Source organism: Mus pahari, chromosome 12, assembly GCF_900095145.1.
Source record: "Mus pahari chromosome 12, PAHARI_EIJ_v1.1, whole genome shotgun sequence".
NCBI classification, from domain to species: domain Eukaryota; kingdom Metazoa; phylum Chordata; class Mammalia; order Rodentia; family Muridae; genus Mus; species Mus pahari.
In genome coordinates this window covers 67,060,661-67,087,098 of record NC_034601.1, presented here as the reverse complement: position 1 = coordinate 67,087,098, position 26,438 = coordinate 67,060,661, and the positions used below count along the sequence as shown (strand labels likewise).

The 26,438-nt window shown below is 34.5% G+C and overlaps 1 protein-coding gene and 1 long non-coding RNA gene across 10 annotated transcripts in view; both read left to right on the top strand.

Moving 5' to 3' along the window:
* Robo2 (roundabout guidance receptor 2) overlaps nt 1-26,438 on the top strand; it is a 1,496,637-nt gene that overhangs the window by 423,160 nt on the left and 1,047,039 nt on the right. The gene's annotated exons all lie outside the window — the stretch shown is intronic.
* Nucleotides 17,572-19,404, top strand: LOC115065098. The gene is made up of 3 exons (XR_003844901.1): nt 17,572-17,638; nt 18,319-18,526; nt 18,965-19,404. It is a non-coding gene; the product is annotated as an uncharacterized LOC115065098 (long non-coding RNA).

Sequence of the window (26,438 nt, the reverse complement as noted above, 5' to 3'; positions counted from 1 at the left end):
GGGGTATAGGGAACTTTCGGGATAGCATTTGAAATGTAAATAAAGAAAATAATAATAAATAAATTTTAAAAAAAAAGAATTAAAAAGCACAGTCTTGAGTCCTGAGTTTGCTACCACAGAGAATATTACTGGAATCACTATGTCTCTGGACTTCTGCCATGTGAATCTTAAGTGACATGTCTACTTAATATATACCTAATGTGTTCTGCTCAGAGTGCAGAACTTTCCATCAAAATCATAACACCTACTTAGAAGTATTGTACCCAAATAAATAAATAAAACACAACATGAGAATAAAACTAACATCACAGAGCCAATTTTGTGTTTAGTATTTTATTTATTTTAAAGTGCAAATGGAGTATGTAAGGAAATGCTAATTGAGAAAAGTGAAAAAAATGAGTTGTAAGCTATGACTAAAATTTGAAATATGTCTAGAATTTAGATGTTTGAGAGGGAAGCAATTAATGTGGCAGATCTACAAGAACTGAAATTAGTGTACATTAATATGCTGAGGAAAAAAAAATTACCTCCATTGTACCTAGCACAGCAACCCCATTGATAAAAGCTAAGATGCAAAGAATTAGATAGCTTGAGAGATGTGGTATAACTGATATTTCAGGGCTTTATGAAATTAAGAAGCTTAGGTTAAACTATATAGGTTAACTACAGAACCCTAGTTTGATTTTAGTTTCTAAGCATGAAAGAGTTCTATGCATATATCGTTTCTATCAGAAAAGAGATTGAGAGAGAGAGAGAGAGAGAGAGAGAGAGAGAGAGAGAGAGAGAGAGAGAGAGAGAGATTTAACAGTTCCAGACCTAGGTATAATAAATAATGCAGGTATGTAGTTGGAAGGAGAGATTATCAATGGTAGGTAATGGCAAAATAAAAAAAGAATAGGTCATAGGTTATGCACACACACACACACACACACACACACAATGAGATAATTGGAAAATCCAAAGAAAAAAAAATCCAAAATTTGAATGGTATGATTTTGAGCATATCAAGTCTAAAATAACAATCATGAATAAAGCACAAATACTACGATTTCATTAAGAAATAATGTGATGCTCTCATGTCTCATGGCATGCAGTAGTCTGTATTCTGGGAGATTTCCAAGGGTCAGAGGGTGCTCATCAATTGCAGAAAATGATGAATGCTAAGGAAATCATAAGTAGAAAATAAGAATAAAGACTAAAGTTACATTAGAAAATTGGTGGAGCTATTTATAATAGCCAGAAGCTGGAAAGAACCCAGATGTCCCTCAACAGAGGAATGGATACAGAAAATGTGGTACATTTACACAATGGAGTTCTACTCAGCTATTAAAAAAAAAAGACCTAGAATACCCAAGATACAATCTCCAAAACACAAGAAAATCAAGAAAGAAGACCAACACGTCCATACTTCATTCCTCCCTAAAATAGGGAATAAAATACCCATGGAAGGAGTTACAGAGACGGAGTTTGGAGCTAAGACAAAAGGATGGACCATCCAGAGACTGCCCCACCCGGGGGTCCATCCCATAATCAGACACCAAACACAGACACTATTGCATATGCCAGCAAGATTTTGCTGAAAGGACCCTGATATAGCTGTCTCTTGTGAGGCTATGCCGGTGCCTGGCAAATACAGAAGTAGATGCCCACAGTCATCTATAGGATTGAACACAGGGCCCCCAATGGAAGAGCTAGAGAAATTACCCAAAGAGCTGAAGGGTTCTGGAACCCTATAGGTGGAACAACAATATGAACTAATCAGTACCCCCAGAGCTCATGTCTCTAGCTGCATATATATATATATAGCAGAAGATGGCCTAGTCAGCCATCATTGGGAAGGAGGCCCCTTGGTCTTGCAAACTTTATATGCCCCAGTACAAGATAACACCAGGGCCAAGGAGTGGTAGTAGGTGGGCAGGGGAGCAGGGTAGGGGGAGGGGTATAGGGGACATTCAGGATAGCATTTGAAATGTAAATGAAGAAAATGTCTAATAAAATAGTTTAAAAACAGAAAAGAAAAATGGTTGAGCAAGTCTCCTTGGAGGAGTTAATGACTGAATAGAGAATTAAAATAAAAAGCAATGGGACGAAGCATGAGGAATAGTCTAGACTGAAGCTTAAAATGCTATGAGACAAGGTTCTTGTAACAGGAAGAGCAAGGTCAATTTAGCTCAAGTATAGATTATAATAAGGTGAAGATGAAATCAGAGAGAAAGACTTGGATCTGTAGACATTTGCTTTGTGAGTTAATGCGTGATTTATTCTGGATAGATGCATGATGGAATGTGTAAAGAGCCAAAGTTTATTTTTTTTAATTTTAATTTTTTTTGTTTTTTGTTTTTTGTTTTTTAGTTTTTGTTTTTTGTTGTTTTTGAAGACAGGGTTTCCTCTGTGTAGCCCTGGCTGTCCTGGAACTCACTCTGTAGATCAGGCTGGCCTGGAATTCAGAAATCCACCTACCCCTGCCTCCCAAATGCTGGCATTAAAGGCGTGTGCCACCACTGCCCAGCTCCAAAGTTTACTTTATTCAAATCTTCTGAATGTTCAGATAATTAATCTAAACCTCCAAAATCTAAAAGAAACATACGCATTTACACATAGATATTTGATTTTGAATATCTGGTAATTAATCCACTGTTCTTTCTATCACTTAAGGTCCTTAGTTTACTTATGTGCTCAAAGGTAAAGGTAGCCATGGATGCCTCCTGGTCTGAATGAGCTATTGAGAACTATAATTGTCAAGACTGAGGAAGAATAGATTTTTGGCTCTAATCCATGTTTATCATTTCCATTTGTTCTTTTCTCTCCACACACTTCTTATAATGTCAAAATCAACTTTGAAGAGGAACAAACTCACAGACGTAGCCTATGGGAAATGAGACTCAGTGGTTGGGGAAATTATTTGTCCTTTCTCTGCCAGGTGGTGCATATGGTCAAATTAGGTCTGGAAAACAACCATGCTGTTTGAAAATCATTTGCTTGTATATTTCTGATTCATTCAAGATTCTTGGCATTATATCTCAAAGTATTGTTTTCTTTCTCCTTTGTGATTTATGTCTTCCTGTTAATATATGCTTTTCAGAAATGGATCTTAAAACAAATCCCTGTATATAACAACAAACATTTATTGCATTGAATAAGACATATATTCTAAATAGTATAGAAATACATTGTTTTTCTAGATATTAGTCATTTGATTGTTGAATTTTTGATTGTTTCTATAACTATTTTAAATCAAAATATTTACTTAAATTATCACCGTACTATATCATCACTTTTTTCTCTTTCGCAGTATAAATTCCTGGTACAGATAAGTTTCATCAATTACCAAAATGAACATTTATCAAGTAAGCAAGTGAAATATTTCAATTCTAAACTGCCAGAGATTATACATGTTGTAGGAGAAATTTCTAGGATGATAGATAATTTGTAGATTACATATTTTTCCAATCCAATCTGTAGCAATAGTTGGAAACATGGATGTAAATAATAACTGTGTGGAGTTTCTAGTAAGTGAGGATGCATCCCCTTCTCATTCCTTTGAATATCACTTGTTTTTTCTTTTTCCCTTAACAAAATAGCAGCTGAGAAAATGACATGATGAATAGGGCAGTGCAAAGGATTGCTTTTATAAAACTAACTCTTCAAGGTGATCCAATGGAACACACTCTTTTCCTGATTACTCTGTAGACCCTTCTGAGTAGAAATATGTTCAAGGTGATAAGGTAAACAGCAAATCCAAATATTAATCTTTTGATTTTTACCCTAATATTGGCTTCCTAAATCTCCTATTTGGTGATGAGAATCATTTATACACATTTCATATGCAACTTGTAATCCAGAAGCGATTTGTGTGAAAATTATATTTATTGTTGTTGAGTTTGTAAAATGGGTAGGTCTGGGAACACCCTCATAGAAGCAAGAGGAGGGGGGGTTGGGATAGCGGGTTTTCAGAGGGGAAACCAGGAACGGGGATAACACTTGAAATGTTAATAAGGAAAATAGCTAATAAAACTTATAAATGGTTTCTATCAATTCTGCTATGCAATTTGTTGTCATGTTTTTAGTTAGCCTAATTTCCTTAACATACACATTTTTCATCTATGTAGTCTGCCCTAAATCCTCCACATGTTGTACCTTAAGTAATTCTGTTTACATCTGGCACAGAAGCCAATATAATGGAATCCGCCTTTACTCTGGTTAAACATTTTAGGTTGAGGTCCTAGGCCTCACTCACCTTGTTTTACCACACTACCTTGCTCATGATTGTGAAGATTTTATATAAATTCTCCTCTTATTTTCTTCTACACCTTGACCTTTGTTTACATGGTCAACTCGTTCTTGAGATTCATATTGTAGTTTATACCCTCTCTTGGGGAACAGGTTTGAGGCTGTCAAGCTCCAGGCAACTGAAGTTGGCTAAGATACAAAATTATAAATTCACTTGAACCATTGTGAGATTATTTTGTCTAGCTTGTCTGGTTTTTATTGTATGACACAGTCGCTCATTTCTGCATGTGCACTTGGTACCTGGGAGATCCGTGCTTTGGTGCCTCAGCATCAAAGCCTGGACATGCGTACAGGGAGGCTTTCCTTTTCTATAATTTTGTTTTGGAGACAATCTCCTAGAGTCCAGGCTTTCTTCACAATCACTATTTAACTAAGGATGACCTTGAATTGCTAATCATTGTCCCTCCACCTCCTCAGTAACACAGTTGTAGGACTTAGCAGCTTGCCTGGTGAGAGAGCTTGAGCTTCCCTGACTGCAGTAGATCTCCCTTTAGTTACTCTGTGCCAGTACAGTTTGCTATCCTATCCTGCAAGTGTCCCCTGCTATTTATTCATCATATCCCCATGCCTACGAGGTGGATAAATTATATCCTATTCCTACATAATAAAAACCAATTCTGGGTTTCAAAGCAAGCTGAGTAGTGAAAGTGACATAAGGTTAGAAAGAAAATGACATTTGAATATAACCAAAAGATGTATCACCCCATTATTGCCAGTCTTTCTGATAAGATACATGGCAACAGCCTGATAAATGCCCAAGTGTCACACTGAGTAATATGAGGTGAAACAAACAGAGTATAAACGAATAATTATTCCTAGTCATTCTTCAAAAGAATTGTGCATTACCATTCCCTTCATTATACACATACAGAAATGTATTTCCAGTATATATTTGAAATATTTAAAAATAAAGCATGTTTTACACTTTATAACCTACAGAGAGCTTTTAAAACAGAGTGTAAGAAAGAAGGAAAGAGTAAACGTGATGGTTAGAAATTTTATTATTGTCAGTATAATATATAATAAACATTCGTGTTATGAAAATCAATGTTTAGTTGAATTGCAAAAAAAAATTCAATATTTTGTTTGACTTGGATTGGTAGTTATTTTTCCTGATCTCTCCTGGCAATTTTTTGGAAGGCATCAAAAAATGTGGCATCAGTTGGCAGGGGTATCAACTCTGAGGCCAGTATTGTGGTTTTGCCATTAAATGCATAGGAAGAATTCTGTTTTATCTGTTCTCATCAGTTTACTGTGCTTTGGTCCAAATACACATAGCTCCCCAAAGATTCACCTTTCCTCAAGCCTATGAAATATTGTAGGTTTTCTTTAAATGTAGTGATAAATTCAAATCTCTTTAATTTGTTTTAGTATTCAACCTTGCAAAAATACTTTGATGTATATATATGAATGAATGAGCTTCTAAAGAACAAGAACATTATATATATCCAAAATGAGATATGAGGTGGCAAGTATGAAAAATTGTTCTGAAATTCACATTAGTGTTTATGTAAAGAAATTACCAGAACTATGGTTTTTTTTTTAAAAATCAAATAGAACATAACGGATATTTGGCACAGTACTAGATAACCCTAAAATAAGTGAAACTAATTGTTACTATTTTTACGAATTCTTGGATTTCAGCAGAGGCATATGACAAAGTTCAGATCTATTTTGAACCAATTGTTGTTTCTTACTCTGTGTGTTCATGGCATTAAGTTATAAAATTCCTCCTTTCATATCAAGTACTAAAAGGAGTGTCCTGCTTTATTTATACAAAGAAATGGACAAAACATACAATCTTTGTTACTGTGCAATGCTTTTCTTTCCTTAGAAAACTCATTAGCTCAGTATGCCCCTTCTCCCAGGCTTCCCTGTTTATCCTTCAGATGTATTAGGCAAACAAAATGAGCTTTGTGTGTTTGTGCTTTCTTCTCTCCTCTGCATGTCAACGGGGTCCTTAGAGTTTGGATTCCCAGTTACACCAGCATTTCCACTTCTTTTAATTTCCATGAAGATCCAAAATTGGCCAGATCCAGATGCTAGTATATATTTAATTAGGATCAAGCACTGGGAAGATACTTAAGGAACAAGGCCAAGTTATAAAGATTATGACTACTCAATACACACCTCAGTGCCCTTATTGACAAAAGTAAATAAATAACCTGTGGCAATATGAAACCACATTAGTTTAGTTGGAGAAAGCATTGGGAAATATGTGCAGAAATGCTCAACAGATCTCATTGACTCTGCAAATCCATTCCCTGTGTAATCCTCTAGCCTCAGGCTACTCATACCAGTTTGGCTTACTCTTCCTTTCTGAGTGCCACGCTGAGTTATGGCTATGCACATGCTAGGCATATGATCTGCCCTGTACTGTAGCCTTCATTCCTCTCTCAATCTTTCTGTGTTCTATTTTGCCATCCAAACTGCACTTAGTTTGCCCCTTATCTTATATTTCAGCAGATGGTGGTGTAAAAATAGAGTAGGTCTTTTCTGATCCTTGGAGAGTATTATCTACCTGCAATTTTATTTTAAACCACTAGATAAGCTACAGTAAGTTCCACTGTATACTATAGTAACCATTTTTCTTTGGTATTTTGATACTGGGTTTACTTTATATTTTCCTATTAATTAGTTTATCATACAATAAAAGATATATATATATATATATATATATATATATCAGATTTAATTAACTTTACAAATCATCTACTGACAATATTATAAGGAATATTAATAACCTGATTTCAAGACCTGATGTTTCAATTGAATATTATATGACTATTTTTACTTGTTAAGCTTCTTGTTGTTATCTGTTCTTCTTTGGAAAAATACAACTTTTGAATGAAGTTTATACATGTTATAGCCTAATGTGTTAAGAAAATTTAGTTGGTAAATGAAATGATGTAGGTAGATGACGGTAATGGGACTGTATATGCACTACTTAAAAATTACTTCATAGAATGCTGCTGGTTTCAGTTAAAATCTTTTGGTTGTACATATTGTAGAAGTTACTTTGTGACACTGTTTTGTGATACTGAAGTTTAAACTCAAGAACCCACATATGTTGTCAGTGCACACTGATACTGAGATTCATACGTTGGTTTTAAGCAGACAATTTCATTTAAACCATGACAGTTCTTATCTCTATTGCTCTGATAATCTTTCACTAAGACCATAAACATCTTCATAGCTGGCACAACAGTTTATGTTTTATTTCTCTCTACTATAGCCTCTCTCAATATTCACTTAAAGTAAAATTTTTGTGACCTCTTCTTTTAAAGTAGCCCAGTGCAAATTATCTTTATGGTATTTCTAAGATATGTTCCCTCTGCAACCTTTCTCTGATTTGTGTCTTCCATTTAACATTAAATTTAACTTCACTATTTATAGCTATGTTATTTCATGCTCCAATACTATTTTCTTTCATTTATGAAATATATGCTCATACTCACCCTTGGTATTGAATACATTTGCTTCATACCTAAGGCCATTTTATTTGTACCAATTAATGAGGTTTCACAAATAAATCATTACTACATTATGAGAACAAAAGTTATGCTTATCTATAAGATTTAAAGAATAGGAGGATTTCTATTACTTTTTAATCACTGAACATATAAAAATATCCTAAAACCAGGTTTCTACATTTATTTGGGGAGATCTTCAGAATGTTGTTTCCTGAGATATAGTCCAGATTTATTTAGTAAAAGGTGTCTAATTATAAGTAAATTGAAACATGGATGTTTTTATATCTATAAATATATCATTGAAATTTCATTGTGATTTTTTTAGGCTATTCTAACAAAGTTGCATTAATAAGAGGTAGTGTTTCAGGCTAACAATGAAAAAAATGTACAATCAGAAAATAAGGTAGTAAATATTTTTTGATGGAAGACAAGCTGTAAACTGTTCTCTATTTCATGAAATTAGATATTTCACAAATAATAATGATACTATATTAAAGAATCAGACTTAGCGGTATGCCATTAAATTGTGTCAAGACATTCAGTTTGATGACCAAGTCTGATGTCCATGATTAATTTTTGGCAGGCTTTAAATATAAAAAACAGACAAAATTATATGTAGCAAGTAGGCTAAGTGATAGAAGCCAAAATGGCAAGATAAAGCTTTCAGTTCATCTTTCTTCAACAAACAATTATGGAAGTTGCCATGAACAGACAATATACCAATATGAATGATAAGTTGTGGCTTTCTAGTAGCATCTAACCTAATTACAGAAACCTGCATAAAGGAGAAAGTAAATGCAAAATTAAGTAACAGAGACATAATATATAAACTGTCCCTTCCTTGTGTTGCTTTTTGTTATATTTTATCACAGCAACAGAAGTGATACCAGAACAAAAATTGACACCAGGAACATTGGTGTTGTTTAGATGAATTGATGGTGTTAGTTTAGAAGGAAAGAATACCAAAACTTCTGTAATTTCAGGGCAAAAGGGCCACTAAATTCTGTGATCAAAGCTTAAAAGGTCACTGTAGGGAAATCTTTGAAGTCAATCATGATGAGAGAAGTGCAGACTACGGCTGTCTATCTCATATGACCACAAGGACTTTATTAGGAATTTTACCAGGGGCCACTCACAAGTTTGGCTTAGAATGTGTGTACTGATTGTACTGTGGCTAAATAATCAGATAAAATTAATAAAAGAGTGAGTATTGCCACTGAAGAGCCTCATTTTTCATTGGCTTCAATGTGATTGCATTATCCCTCAGTTATGTCCCTCAGATACAACCATATTTAATTCATTTTGTTTTCGTTAATTTCACACAAGCATAGACTTAAGAAACTTCAAACATTGAAATAGAATTTAAATTATTCAGTATTGGAATTTTTGAAGATATGGGTTCTTCTTGGAGTTAGAGAATGCTTTACATTGTGGCATTAAGGTGACTTGAGACTTTGGGGGAAAATGGATGCAAAATTACAGATCAGTGTGACATGTTTGTGCGTGAAGTCAACAGGAGGAGTGGATGATTTATATTTGTTAGTTTTAACAGCCAAATTGACAGGACCTTAAATGAGTAGAGACTATCTGGGTCAGGTTAGCCTGTGTGTATGTCTTCAGGGGATTGTCTTAATTGTTAATTTATATGAGAGGACTTACTCAAATGTGAGTGGCACCATTTCATTAGTTTGGCCCTGAACTGTATTATAGTATAATGGGTGTGCTACATAGGCAAATAAGCTGAAGTACTGAAAAATCCATCTCTCTCTGCTCTTGACTGTGGATGTGATATGACCAGCTATCTCAAACTACTGCTTCTCTGACTCTGCTGTAATAAAAGATTGTTATGGGAACCTATAGACCAAAAGAACTCCTTTTCCCTCATTTGACTATTTGTCAGGCTATTTTATTACATCAGTAGAACTGAAACTGGAAAAATCAGGTAAGATCAATGATAGCTGTCAGTGAATTATGGGATGGTAGCAGAAACAAAGTGATTTGTTCTATTTCCAACACTGATAGTGCTTAAAAATGTTATGGTATAAACTGTGTAGCTGTACTGTGAATGAGTTAAAAGATAATGGGTTTAGCAGAGCTGCTGTATTTTTTGCCTGTCATAATCACTAATAGAAAATAATCTATCTTCCCTCCCTTAAAATATATTTTCTTCATAGATTTCTGTATTCTGATATATACCCGTTCTGTATCTATGCTAACAAATGGATAATTTTTCCCATCTTAAGAAATAAAAGTATAAAATCAAAATACATGCTATTAATTTTCCTATTATATATCTATAGATTTGATTGGCTACTGGGGTCACCTATATGTTAGCTACTAGATAGATTTTGGAAGTGTTTCAGACAAAAATGTTCAAGCATCTTGGAAAACCATATCTTAAAGAAAGAGGTTATAGGTCCAGACTTAGCATAAAGGAGCCATTTCTTATGTAAGATATGGAATTTCTTAGAGCTGAATATTGCTATGGACCATGGCTTTTTACATCATGGTTGTTATAGAGTTGAGAAGATATAGGCACAAGTTTCTAAGGAACATGAAATTTCTTTCTTCATGTATCATGCTTTCCTACCAATAATAAGAAACAAAACACTATATCTTAGGTAATTGTAAAATAATAAAAACCAAAAATAAAATAACAAAAAAATTGAGTGTAGATCTCCAGTCTTTCCTATGGGGTGAGGTGGAATGATTACAATGGTATCAGCATAATTTCGCCATGTGTCAATTTTACATTCACAGGTTCCACAACTCAACTATAGGGGTACAGCAAGACTTTGGACAAAAACTACGTTTGAAAGTGTCTACATCAGTGGGAGTCATTATGGTTTGGACCATATTACACCATCTGCTTGGTCAGCACCCTTTGCACATTACTGGGAAGTTGTAGAACCTGTAGGAGGATGACTTACTAGAATGAAAATATATGACCTGGGCTGTGCCCTTGAAGGTGATGTGGAGATCACGCACAACACCTCTCTCTCCTTATCTATTCTTTCTTATAATGATGAAAAATGTGTTGTTTCTACCACACATAAAATTTCATGAAGTATAACCTTACCCCAAAGCACAAAAGAGCAAGGCCAAAGGACCATGAACTAAAACCTCTGTACTTATGTTGCTATATAACTCTTCTATATTTTAACTAATTTTTTCTGTATTTGTCATAAAATGGAGATAAGTCACAGAAATATGATCATCAATGTATAGGTATAATGTCATCAGAGTGACCTAAACAATTTTCATTTATCTATTCTTACTTCATAAATATTAAATAATTTAATAAATAATTTGAAATACCCTACAAATTTGGAGACAAACTGTAAAGCCTAATTAGGACTGGTCAGTTACTAAGGAGATATATTTCTACATAGTTTTAAAAAATTTCACATGTGTGTTCATGAATCATCTGGTAAAGAACTGACTAGAGATATGAGGCTACAAACTGAAGTATTAATTCATTTTACACCAATCTCATCAGTGTATGTTCTAGTTATAAAAACTAAAAAATGTGCACAAAGAGCCACAAACTTGTAATAAGTATCAACCACAACCTGAGTTCATCTTCAAGCATCACAAGTGAAATTGGAAGTTTCTAGATCACTTTAAATTAAATCGATTAATAATACATCATGTTAAAATGAATTTTTCATGATTTGGAAGCTAATGTTCTCAATTATTTAGCAATGCAAAGTGTAGAAAACTCACACACAAACAGTCTGCAGGAGCTGATCCATGAACTTTCTCCTAAAGTAAGATGATAAATGGCCCGTTTTTTTAACATATTGAAGTGATATGGTAATATTTCAACTCTGAAATATTTCTTGAATAGAATACCAAATTGGAATATGTACAATAGGTAAAGTAAAACAGAAAGTATGATTTATTATCCCAAACTTTGAATATGCATATCAAAAAGGTATATAAATACATTAATAAATTAGTTAAGCATATGATTTTATTCAAACCCAGGTCTGAGAATGTTAATTTCTTTAAACCTAAGACATCTGAAGATCATGGTACTATTTTACTCCCAATGATCTACTTCAACATACTTCCCTTGTTCAGTTTGCTTTTACAGCAGCTGTATCTATATGGTGAATCTATCTTAGAGTTGTCTGTTCCCACAGAGTTCTATGAAGAGCAATATAAAACATACACTCCATTACATTGAAAAGATCATGCCATTACTGAAAGGAAGGCTATTACAAAGACACTAGCATATTGGCATGGAGATAAAAGATGAGTTACTTGATTAGAATCATTCTTGCTATCCTGACAAAGTACTTAGCATGGCACCATCACTATAAACACTCCTTGTCATCTAAAGGAGTTGTGTTCTTTTACATAATGACTATGGATGGTGAAATAAAATCCCAGGAGAAGTAAAATGCTGTGTTACCTACACTAAATGTAAGTCACTTCTGCATGCTATAAAATACTATCATAGAAGGGTGCCTGAGACATTATCTAACTCCATTTCCTCATACTGCGCTTAAGCCAACTCTGACTTTAGACAAGTTTAGCTGCTTGCCTCAGGCTCTGTTGTTAGAGAAGCCAAGCACAAAAGGGAGATTTAGTGACATCCTTTAAAATGCTCACTGCAGGACATAGTGATTCCATTCTTACATTTCTGAACAAGAAATAAGACAGCAAGACAATACCCTGCAAAAGGATAAGCAGAAACATTTGCCCAAGGCTTTACTCAGGTCTTTGAAGAGTTAGGGTGGAGTAGAGAGCTCTGATTTCAGGTGCTTCATACACATCCCTTCATAAGGTCTTAAATTTTTAAAAAAAAATGTAAAGAGTTAAAATAAACAGCTTTACTCAGCTCACACAGGACAGTTCGATGTCATGACCACATCATTAGTGGTTAGGTACAGTAGGAAGATTATGTGCTAGTGATAAGGAATAGTATACACACTCTCTCTTAGGCAGGATATTTCCCCAAAAGAGTACAATGCTAAAATTCACTGGACATTTTGCTATCTGACATTCTTGAGGTCTGAAGGATACCTACACAAAATAACCCAAACCCACCTTTACATTATATAACTTATTGTATAGACCATAATCATAAGATGTTCCTTTAATTATTCTTGGTAATATAATATATTTCTATAAAGGTATAATATTTTATATATTCAAATTTAAAAAATAGAAAATTAAGGCAAATCTAGTAACTTCAGAAGGATCGAAATGTTTAAGAATGCGAGTCACACTCTGTCTCATCTCTCGCCATAACCTACTTCTGCAGCATTTGGGGCTGCTGTGAGCTCCTTCAGTACAGTCTGCAGCATTTGGGGCTGCTGTGAGCCCCTTCAGTACAGTCTGTAGCATTTGGGGCTGCTGTGAGCTCCTTCAGTACAGTCTGCAGCATTTGGGGATGCTGTGAGCTCCTTCAGTGCAGTGCCTCTTTTGCAAAGCAGCAAGTGAGGAGATTCTAGGGCTTCCCATAACCTAAGAGAAACCCAAAGACTGTCCATGAATACATTTTCTTAATTAAAGAGCCCCAATTTGGGTCTAGGACATCCTGACTAACAAACAAACACACACACACACACACACACACACACACACACACACACACACTTTTCTTACATTTTAGCTTCTCCATTTATTTATAGGATACTATCTAACTAGTGTTTTGTACAGCTATGTCTTCTTTCCTTCTGTCTGTCTATCTGTATGTCTGCCTTCTTTCTTCTTTCCTGTATACCTTTCTTTCTTTCTTTCTTTCTTTCTTTCTTTCTTTCTTTCTTTCTTTCTTTCTTTCTTTCTTTCTTTCTTTCTTTCTTTCTTTCTTTCTTTCTTCCTTTCTCTCTTTCCTTCCTTCCTTCCTTCCTTCCTTCCTTCCTCCCTCCCTCCTTCTTTCCCTCCCTCCCTCCCTTCCTTCTACCTTCCCTTCCTTCTTTCCTCTTACTTCCTTTATTCTTTTCTTTCTTCTTTCCTTCTAAATGACAGTGCTATATTTTGGTTTATCACAAGTGGACTGAGACAATGCTGGATCTGTGGATGAATCCTTTTCTCTATTGGTGGCATGATCATTCAACTCTTAGCCTTGTATTCTAGCAAGTTATTTTCACTCCTTGTTTTAACTAAAGAACCCAACAACATAAAATGCCTTGCATATCTTACTATAGTGGAGAATTTTAATACTTTTTCATTTATCACTGTAAAACCATGGACAGCTCGATTGTTTGTGTGCAAATATGTGTGTGTTTGTGTGTGCGTGTTAATTTATATAGAACAGCAGCTACATTGTTGGGCAATTTGTCCTTGAGTGGGTGTAAATTTCTCTTGAAAAAAATGAATCTAGATAGTTTCCTTCAAGCCAGATATTATGTTGTTTGAATAATGTTCTTGTTATAAGACAGACATTTGGCCGGGCGTGGTGGCGCTCGCCTTTAATCCCAGCACTCGGGAGGCAGAGGCAGGCAGATTTCTGAGTTTGAGGCCAGCCTGGTCTACAAAGTGAGTTCCAGGGCAACCAGGGCTATACAGAGAAACCCTGTTTCGAAAAACCAAAAAAAAAAAAAAAAAAAAAAAAATACAGACACATTTATAATTTATGATCACATTTGATCGAAAATATATGTAAATTCTTTCAAGTAGTTTTGTCCATTGTTTATGAAAAAAGTGAAGCCATATGAGTTCTGTAGTTTACACAAGAAAAGTCATAATTCAATCATTAATTTTCATGATCAGTGTTACATTATTCAGTACAAGTATCTTTACTAATGATATTAAATGTCTTCTCAGTGATAGATTAAAATGCTCAGAGAGAACAGAAGATGACCTCCAAGACTGATGACCTGAGTTCAATCCCTAATACCAACAAAACTGAAGGAGAGAACTGGCTCTTCCAGTAGTCCTCTGATCTAAACACATGCACCGTGAGGTTCCTTTGCCCATCCTCCCCCCCGTACCATATACTCTCACAAGAATCAATGTAATGTGAATGTAAAAGAAATGTCACATCAAAATACATTTGACCCCATGATCCCTTTCTGCTTTCTGTATTCATGCCAACCTGTTTTCTCACATCTGAAAATTTGGAAGGGAAGAGCACACCAGTTACCTATCCATACCAAAAAAGTCCATCCTGAAAACATACACAAGTAACATTAGACTGACAGAGCAGACTTTTTGTAGTAATACACACACACACACACACACACACACACACACACACACATATCTATCTATCTATCTATCTATCTATCTATCTATCTATCTATCTATCTACAATGACAAATAATGAAAAAACAACCATGAATTTAAAAGAGAGGAAAGAGAGCTATAGGGAAGTTTTGAAGGGCAGAAAGGAAGGGAGAAATGTTATATTATAGTGTTTTAAGAGGTTCATTTGACATAAAACATCATACTTGAATTATATGTATACACACACACACACATATATACATATATATATATTTATATATACACACACAGAGAGAGAAATACAGTGTGCTATTTTCCTCTTTTATTTTCCAACTGTATATAATTGGTATTTTAGATTTTATTGAAAGCAAACTCAATATCGAGCATTAATCACCATAGATTTAAGGCTAAATCAAAGGAAATTATCATGGGATGGTATTCCGCAAGATGTACATCAAGGCAAGTTGATTACATTTTTCCCCAAGTTTGACTCCCAGCCACTAATAAATAAATAAATAAATAAATAAATAAATAAATAAATAAGGCTCCTACCAAACATATTTTGTAGAAAAGGAAGGACCAAATTATCATAAATCAGAAAGTTGAGGATAGAGTAGCCACCATAGCAACACTTAAATTTCACTCTTGATTTCCATTGAGCAGAGTGGAACTTTGGGTTAATAAACAGGAACATATTTCTGTATAATTTTATACATTTAGGTAAGATGTATGTTTAAGTCACTGCAAATATTTGTAAAGTTGAGTTGAAAACATTTCCTTTTATATTTAATCTAGCTTCTAGACTCCCTCTTAAATATGTAGGGTGATTATTATTATTAACCTTTGCTTTTTTTATATTCTAAGCAATCACTATCTACTTAAACATTTTAAAATAGAATTATGTCTTTCCTCTCTTTAGCTGCTACCTTTTTCTGTTCCCTCAAATCCTCCCATCTCAAGTAAATAGCATCCTTTTCTTTGATTATCATTGTTTTATACATGTATTATGTATATGTATGCATATAAGCATATGTAATGTATGTATGTGTATATATACACACACATCATATGTGTATGTGTGTGTGTGTGTCTTCAATGTATATATATATATATATATATATATATATATATATATATATATTACATACTTGCTGAGTCTGTTTTTGTTTCTATATATGTGATTTTAGGGACTTTTCTTAGTGGGCAATCTATAGGGGTCATATCCATTAGAGAGGTTTATTCTCAATCCACCTACCCACCCCCATCAGTAATTAGCTGCCTGTAGTACTTTCTGTAAGGTAAAACCCAGGGAACTACCCCGCTTCTAGATTAACAAGTCCATTGATATTGCCATTGCTCATTTCTTTTTTTTTTTAAATGCAGTCATTTCTAGGAGACACTCTTCCACAGCCGTTTTCCTTTCTGACCTCTTTGATGATGCTCCCTGAGTCATAGATAGTATGTGGTGGTGTAGATCTATCCTTTGGACCCTGGGCTCCTCACCATCTTTTAAAATAAATATTGTGTCCAATTGTAGTTTTTGCTGAAAGTTTCCATTTGCTGTAAAATAGGCCTCTTCAATGTTGGTCGCAGGTATACCTGTCTGGATATAAGGATATGATTTAGAATGCAGTTAGGACGTAAGCTGATCTGGCAAAGTGCTGTTAATGGACCAGCACCTCTGAGGTCCATGACCTCACTAGCTCTAAGAAGATGTCTAAGTCCTGAGTAGAAGACTTAGATAATTTTCTTCCAGTTTGTTTATTTTTAATTGTGTATAAGTGTGTGTGTATAAGTGTGTGTGTGTGTGTGTGTGTGTGTGTGTGTGTGTGTGTGTGTGTGTGGCGGGGTTTGGTGTCAGGGTCTCTGTGTGTATATCTGTTTGTGGATATGTGTAAATGAATATTGAGTCCAGCAGAAGCCAGAGGCTTTGAATCCAAGTAAGCTTGAGTATCAGAAGGTTGCTAGCCATCCCACATGGATGCTAGGAATCAAGCTTGGGGACTGTGCAACATCTCATACTGGGCAAAGCACTCTGAAGTACTTTCTTGAGTCATCTTTCCAGTTTCACAATTAATAATATACACCACTTAACTCAAAAGTAATTGTGTGTGTGTGTGTGTGTGTGTGTGTGTGTGTGTGTTTTCTTGACAAGGACAGAAAGTATTTGGATCCCCTTGAGCTGAAGTTACAACAGCTTTGTAATCTCAAAATAGAATGCATTTAATTGAATTTTGCTCTGCTGTAAGAGCATCAAACATGTCAACTTGAGGCAGATTTTAGGGCCCCCAAGACCTCTTAAATCAACTACCTGTATACTATTTTTCTTTTGATGGGAGACAACAAAAACTAGATAATGCTGAGTTATACTAATATGAACTTATTGTTCACTGTAGGAATAAAAAGAAATACATTATTATACCTCAGAAAATAGAATTTGTGATGTTGTTTGGGTCAAATGTTTCAAGGCTATTTAGCCTCATATTTTATTAATGGTAATGGGGATCATGTAGCTATATCCTGAAAAATTGTACCAAATAGCTACATCAAGCGTGCAATGATGGTCACAATGGGTGTTCATTTGGTAGTCAATATGGAGTAGCTAATTCTGATTTGTTTGTCTTAGGGAAAGTAATTTTTCACTGGGTGGAAAAATCCTGATGTTTCTGATCAAGAAAAGACACTAGTCAGTGGTTAGTAATCTTTTCTCTATTTTCTTACCTGTAATTATTTGTATAGAATGTAAATTTACTTCACTATATTAGTCATAATTTAACAAATAATAATAGCTTTCAAAGGACGTTGCTTCTCCACCAACTTCATTTAGGGAGCATGATTTGTTAGGAAATTAATATTTTCACTGTACCAATGAAAGAAACCATTCTGAAGTACATGTAGCTTATGCTTTGAAATGACCCAACATTGTTTAGAAATTAATATCTAGAGTCTTACAATAATAAGATCAGTACACTATACTGTTCAACTTCTGTGTGTACTTTCAGTATTAGATGCTCAAAATAAAATCTGCTTCACAGATGCTTTTGATTAAATATATTTGAACTCACATTTAACAAAAAAAATTTCTGCGAATTTCGATTATGCTTGTCAAAAAATTAATAAATGCATAAATATATGTATAATTTCATAAGAAACTTTTGGTGCTGTCTAAATTTTATACTAATATAAATCAGTATTATGCTTAATTAGGTATGACGATTGGATTTTATAAGCTATTATTTAGTTCTAAGTCACCCTAAGTAATTTAAAATTAAATTAATAGTTTTGTAATGTCTGCACATGTTTCTCAAGAAAATTCTCATAAAAGCATGCCATTTTTTAAAGGTTGAATTGAAAATATTTTTATTCTCTACAGAAAACTGCCATTTAAATGCTTATGCTTAAGTAAGATTTATCACCAATGGATAAAATGGTGTTCTCTATATGTAAGAAGTAAAGATTTGTCAAGAAATAGTTTCTGTCAACCTGTGGAGTTGGGCAAGGGATTCATGCTGATATTTAATAGCTCAAAACAGCAGGAAGGCAAAGAGATTATGTGGGTCATATCTAGTCGCAAAGTAAAGGTAAGAAAAATGTCTTTTAAACAGACAGAAATCTTCCAAACATGTGGATAAGTATTAAACGTAATACAATGATGCAAAAAATACAATTGTTACTTTTCAACTCTGCCCATGCACCAGGATTTATTTATACCTACATCAAAACAGTAAATGAATCCCATGTATCTAAGAGCATGCAGTGTTTATGTAGTTAGTAGCTCTTTCAAGTCAAATGTCATATCTGATAATAGCAGTCAAAAGAAGGTTCATTGTCCCTTTTTTGTCCCTTTTTCATAAGTTAACTATTTTAAACTAATTTTGGAATATATTTATTTCCTGTGATACCGTTTTCTTATCTTTCATTAGTATCATGAATAATTTAAGTCAGAATAAAAGTCACCAGATAGAGATTGGATGATTGATCTATTAAAATGTTGATAATGTCCTTATGTCGTTTATTAGACCATCAATAATACCATATCACAATTTGTTATACATATACACTGAATGATGTCTACTTTAATGAAACCATACCATCAGTGTGGAAACACCTAAAGAGCTGTTTAGAAAAAACACAGGTAAGTGAAGCCCATCCTTATTTGTTCGGTAGGATGTGCATTTTTTGACCATCTGTATTTTTTAAGAGTTCCATCCATAATTTTCATGTTCACTACCAACAGTTCCACATTGGCTACCATAGTCCCAAGTAAGAGATGAAATGACAAAACCTGACTGGTGGTGGTATCCCAATAATAGTTAACTGAATAGAAAATTTGGCAAGTTATTGAAACATTTATTCAAAGACTGATAATTAGTTTATGAAATGTTATAAAATATAAATAGATGAGGCTGGGCCTAGAATATTATAGCCCTAAATGAAAATGTTTACCTGATATTGCCTTTAGAGAAGCATATTTAATTCCCTCATTTTTAATAAATTTGAATTTGGGATTCTCTTGAGACTTATTTTGTTTTATTTTCTACTCAGTTTCCCTGTTTCTACATTCAATTTCTGCTCACTGATATATAAACATATATATTACATCATGTTATATTATATTATATTATATTATCATGAAATATGTGTTAGAGATAGAATTATAAATTCAAGTTCCTTCACACTAATGTCTATTGATATGTATAGTGATTTAAATATGCTTGGGAGTGGCACTGTTAGCTGGAGCCTTGTTGGAGGAAGTTTGCCCCTTTGGGGGTAGGCTTTGAGACTCATTTAAACTGCTTGCCATTTTGATAATGGATTGAACCTTAGAACCTGTAAACCAGCCGCAATTAAATGTTGTCCTTTATTAGAGTGGCCTTAGTTATGATGTTTCTTTCCAGGCAATAGAAACCCTAACTAATTGGATATCATTATGCATACATATTTATAACATATGTGTTATTTTAATGTTTTCATATGTATTTGCACAGATAAAAGTGGGAAGAAATTTTATAGGGTTCCCTCCTTCATTACTGTAATCAGAAATGTCTTCCCAGCTTCTTCCAAATGACAGTTCCAAGGTAGTTCATATCAAGAGCTTATATACTTGGTCTCAGTCCCTCAACTGAACTCAAACTTAACTTGGGAGAAATGGAGGAAAATGCAGACAAGCGTCTGTATTTCTTCATGAGCAGTTGGTCCTGAGGCTGATGGAGGTCACCATAGTTACCATGGTTGATTCACTAGACACTGAATCAACTTTTCAACATGGATTAAAATGACTTGCATTCTTGATCTGTATTAACCTCTCAGGTCACTGGGGCACCATTTAGTAAATTGCATTGTCTTTTCACAAATGAGATCAAGGCTACAATAGAATACTTTCATCCAGCTCAGGAAATAAATTTACTTCCATGCATTTTTCTTAATATCAGAAACATAACTCTTTAAACTCTTTAAAAACAGTATGATGATGGACTCCATGCAAAATGGTTTTTTTCTTCATATGCTTAGAATCCATTAGAAAGTAAAACAGAAATAAATGGGAGGTATTTTAAAAAGTAGAAAAGGTATCTATAATGAAGCCATACATGAAATCTAACAAAGATGATAGATTCATAATTAAGAAAAGACTACAATTATTAAAATCTAAGATGGCTTATTTGTGTTTTCTTTTTCTTCTGCAGAAGAAAGTAATCTTAATTTAAACTAAGGGGCCATTATTAGAAATAATAACAGTGCACAAAGCAAGAGACAGAAGGATGCGCATAGAAATAAATAAGAAAATGATTCTGCCCATATCTGAAGGAGTTTCTCCTTGTGCAGTATGACATCCATCTTCTTTGTTGCTGTAGAAGAGTAGAAACAACTAGAAAGTCTGTATGTTTGCTTGTTCAGGGAATGGAGTTGCCTTAAAGTCGATTGTTTATTTTCCTGTGTGAACCTAAGGCTAAGTGAAAAAATTAGAAAGGAGCAGATGTGTGTGTGTGGTGTCTTTCTGTGTATGTCTGTGCACATATGTGCACATGCATATACTAGGATATGGAGGAAAGGGACATTTGGAGAAAACAGAAAGGGCACTGTCAGGGAAATCATAGAAGAACTATCGAGCTCCAATCCATAACTCATACCTTTCAATGAGAGTTCAAACAAGAGACCTTTCTCATAGGGCATTTTTGTTTATTTTCCATCACTCCTGTACCAGAATGTCCTTTGGGAAAGGTACATAGCTTATCTCATTTTCACACCTGATCACTTGAGTAGAAAACAGAATGCAAAAGAAAGTTTCAGGCCATTTAAATGGCAGCAGCCGAATCTAAGTGAATAGAGAGGTGAGATATGTATTTATGCTGTTAGCTTGAAAAAGACTCCTTGCAGTCTTTATACAGGGACTTATAAAATAAATTGAATATTGGATTTGGTGCCCAGGTGATTAAATGTTCATGATAAAAATATCCACAACCATGTTCTAACTAGAAGGTATCGTTGTAAGAAAGGGCCTATAAAGGAAGAGCTAGTATAGAAATGTAGTCCACTCTTCACTAGGCCATGGGATCAACAAGTTTGGATTATGGCAGGTTATATATGGACATGTATGAAGTATCCTAAAGTGATACCATTACATAGTATGGAAATGTCTGCTGTGAGATACATACTAAGATAACATGCAGGAAAAGGATATGTCTTGGAGTTCAAAAGATAATGCTGAGTCATTTGGAAATGAGAAACTAGGAATACATTATTCTTATTAAAGGAGTATAACTCTTATTCAGGAGTCTGAATTTCAATAGTCTTTAAGGAACATTATTTAATTTTGAAAGTGTTTATCTTTCAGTCTCTTCAATGTGTAAAACAGATGGGATACCTTTAAAGAAGGGAACAAAAAAAAATTGTGACCAGTCATTTTTCTTTTTTACCTCATCTGTCTCCTCTAAGTTCTCTCAATCGTACATCCTATTCAATTCAACAGCCCTTTAGTCTCTCCTTATAAAACAAACAGGTATAAATATGTAACATTGAATTCAATAAGATAATCATAAACAGCGAACTAGAATAGGACAAAGTAAACTAACAGTAGGAAAGGGGTCAAACAAAAAGAGCAAAAAACACATATAGACACAGAAACACACATATTTGCTCACAAGAATCCCATGAAAACACAAACCAACAAATCTGAAGCAACAGTAGATACAGAAAGAACCTGTTGACTCTAAAGTTGAGGGAAGGCTCTATGTAGGCACCCGCCCAACATATCCATGTTCAATGAAATTATGTAGGTGTTGACTTCAACAAAGGAGTGTTGCTGACAATTTGTGCACAGCAAGCTATACTCTTATCAGCAATTTGGATTGTTTGGGAATTTTCATGGGCACGTTTAGCCAACAATTCCAATAGATGTAATCCAATCCTAGTACAGGAAGCTTTGCTTGGTGATAAGAGATGCACACTTGGAATGTATGCAAGGATAGTGGTGGAAAAAACAGCTTCTTGGACTAACCAAAAGATTACTCATCTGATTTCCATTATGAAGAGGAAAGCCATACCCACACTGCTTGGGTGACCAGGAACCTGAGTGTAGATTATCTAGGGACCTAAGGGAAACATAAATAATACAGGTCTAAAAATAGGAGATAAAAATAGACTAGCAATAAATGACTCCTGGTGGCATTTTTTTATGCTCATAGATCAGTGCCTTGCTCAGCCATCATCAGATAAGCTTCCTCTTTAGCAGATGGGAACAAACACAGAGACCCAGAGGCAGACATTATGAAGAGAGTGAGTGGGAGACCTTGGGGACTCTCATCCCAAAATGGAATATCTCCATCAAATCTCTCCACTTAGAGCTCTGGGATGGAGGACATCAAGCACATAAAGCCCTCAACATCAACATGAGCAAAGCTCAAATGAAATTGCAGAGACTTATGAAGCATCCACAAGGCCTGCATGTGTCTGCACCAATTCCTCTGCACTTAGAATATGCCTTCCGGTTTAGTGTTTCTATGGGATTCCTGAGTGTGCAAACAAGTGTGTCTTCAATTCTTGTGTCACGCCTTGGGCTCTTTTCATTATATTGGTTTGTCTTGTCCAACTTCAATGTGATAGCATTTGCTTTATCTAATTATAGTTCATTTTAATATATTTTAAAATGAATGACAAATAAAGAATGAAAACTTAGTCACTAGGATAAAGATTAATTACTGACCTGTCATTTACACATTCTAGGAGAGGGAAAATCAGTTTTCTCCAATGGAGCAACATAGAACATATTAACCTCTGCTGAGCAGGCCTTATGTTCACACACAGCAACCAGCATATTAGAATCCATAGTTCTTTGTGTGTTTATTTTTTTCATTCATATTGATGTAGGTTTTTTTAAGTTTGTTTATTTAACTTTTTCTATGGTGTTTATTTTGTTTTCTTATATCAGGGGTTTGTTTGATTTTTGAGAATGTTGGGTGTTCAGAGAGGGGAGGGATTTGGAAAAAAACTTGGAGGGAAAGAAAATGATCAAAAGATATTTAAATTTAAATTTCATTTTAAATAATAGAAGAATGGATTTTTATCCCTAGTGAGACTCATCTTCAGAGAGTAAATTTTTCGGCAAGTGGTTATCAGTCGACATAGCTTCAGATTGGGGAGACAGCTTGTGTCAGCTTTTCTTCTCTACACTGGAGAGCCATCTAGAAGAGACTCACGCAGGCTCTGAGCACTGCCTCATTCTCTATAAGAGCATATGTGGGTTGATCGTGATGTATTTTTCCACCCGGTGACGTCAGTGCTCTTTGCTCTTCCATTCCTTCTACCTTATCTTCTTCAGAGTTCCCTGAGCCCTGAGGAAAAGGATATGAGGAAAACATCCAGTTAGGACTGACTATTCTAAGGTCTTTCACTCTGCACATTGTGTCTGTATTTTCCCCACTCACTGGAGAAGGACGATTCTCTGATGATGACTGAGCAAGTCACTGATCTACGAGTATAGAAGAATGTCATCAGGAATCATCTTACGGCTACCTTCCTTTCACAGATAATGATATTTGGTTTTCTCGAGGTCCCTAGTATATCTGGCCTCTGATTTTTGGCCACCAGAATAATTTCAGGGATGGTTTCCATCTCATCGATATGTGGGCCACATATCCAGTCAGATATCATTTGATTAATACCACAAACTCCATGCCCTTATTAAGTTAGAGCATCTGGTAGGGACGTTATTATAGTAGTTTGAATGGTTTGTAACTTGGTTGGTATTTATCTTTCTTCATTGGTAGTATACAGAAGACTTCTAGTACCATGAACACTAGAAACTCAAAGTAATTTTAATTTGCATTTTCCTGATGGCTAAGAATGTTGAAGATTTTTTTTTTTAAGTGAATGTCAGCCATTTGAGTTCCCTCTACTCAGTATCTATGTTTAGATCTGTACCCCACTTTTAAACTGGTTTGTTTGCTTTTCTTATACCCAGTTATTGTATTCTTTTCATATTTTGGATAGTAGCCCTTTACAGAATGTGTAACTGTTAAAAGTCTTTTTTTTGCTCTGTAGCCTTACACTTTCTCTGATGATGGTGTCCTTTGATGTTTATAATATTTTTTTATTTCATAAAGTCCCATTTATTAATTGTCTCCTTGCAAGCTGGTCCATGTCCTCATTAATATATGTGGTCATAAGGCTTCCAAACCCCTGTCCCTTGTCTCTGTTCTCTTTGTCCTAGCCAACCAGGCAGGGAGGGGCAGAAGATTCTGTGTATCGGGTTTTACTCTGAGGTCTTTGATCCATTTGGAGTTGAGGTTGGTAAGTATGGACATATTTGCACTCTCTAGAAACAGCCATCCAGTTTGAACAGCATCACCTGTTGAAGTGGATGTCTTTATTTTTCCCAGTATGAATGTCTATTTTCGTTTTAGAAAACCAGGTCTCTATAGATGTGTGGACTAACTCTGCATCTTTGAATAAATTCTGTTGATCAATAATGTGTATATTTGGCCAGTAGTATGCTGTTTTATTTATTTATAACTATAGCTCTATATTATAATTTGAGATCAGGAACAGAATTACATCAATCACTTATTTTATTTTCGGAATCGTTCTAGGTATCCTGGGATTTGGGGTTTCCAAATGAAAGCTGAAAATTGTCCTTTGAAGTTCTGTCAAGGGTTGTGTTGGAATTTTGATGGGGATTGCTTTTGGTAGAGTGACCATTCTTATTTATTAATCTTATGGAACCGTGTGCATAGGATAACTTTCTGTCTTATGATCTCTTCAATATCTTTCTTCAGTGCTTTCAAATTTTATCAGAAAAGTCTTTTACTTCTTGGTGCTAAGTACTACAAGATTTTTTGAGGTACTATGAAAGGTCTAGTTTCCCTGACTACTCACTCTATCCATTTGCCATTTATATATAAGATGGCTACTAAGTTATGAGTGTTAATTTTCCATTCAGCTGCTTTGCTGAAATTGTTTATCAGCTGTTCTATTCCTTGGTAGAATTTGTAGGGTCACTTATGTATACTATCATATCATATTCAAGTAAAGATATTTTGACTTTCTTTATTCTTATTTTTATCCCCTTGATCTCCTTCAATTATCTTGCTGCTTAAACTAAGACTTCTAATGTTGTAATACTAAATAGATATGAAGAGAATGGACAACCTTGTCTTGTTCAAGATTTTATTGGAATTGGTTGTCTTTTCTCTCATTTAAATTGATGCTGACTCTGGGCTTGAAGGAAATTGCCTTTACTATGTTGAGTTATGTCTCTTGGTTTCTAATCTCTGGTGTATATTATATTTATTGTTAAGAGGTGTGGGGCTTATCAAGGTCCCTATCTGCATCTAATGAAAAGATCATGTAGTTTTTGTCTTTTATATAGTGGTTTACATTTATCAATTTATGTATTTTTAGCCACCCCTGCATCTCTAAAATGAAACCTTCTTGACCATTTTTCATGATCTTATCAATGTGTTCTTGGAGTTTGTTGTCAAGTATTTTATTGGGAATGTTTGAGCCTATGTTCAAAAGGAGAATGAGTCTATAACTTTCTTTGTTAGGGTTTTAAGTGGATTGGGAATTAAAAGTAACTGTGGCTTCATAAAAAGACTATGTAATATTATTTTCTGTTTCTGTTTTGTACAATAATTGGGATGTTTTACTGTTAATTATCCTTTGGAATTCTGTTAGAATTCTGTGCTAAAGTCATCTGACCAAGGGTTTTTTTTTTTTTTTTTTTGATGTTGTTTGTGATTCTTTTAATAACTTCTCATATTATTCTTTGAATTATTGGTCTTTTGAAATTGTTTGTCTGTTTCTGATATAACTTTGAAAGCTGGAATATATCAAGAAATTTGCCTATTTTAGATTTTTCCATTTGGTGAACTACAGCATTCCTTGTTGTTTTTTGTTCGTTTTTTTTTTTTTTTTCAGAATTTCTCTATATAGCCCTGGCTATTCTAGAACTCTCTCTCTCTCTCTCTCTCTCTCTCTCTCTCTCTCTCTCTCTCT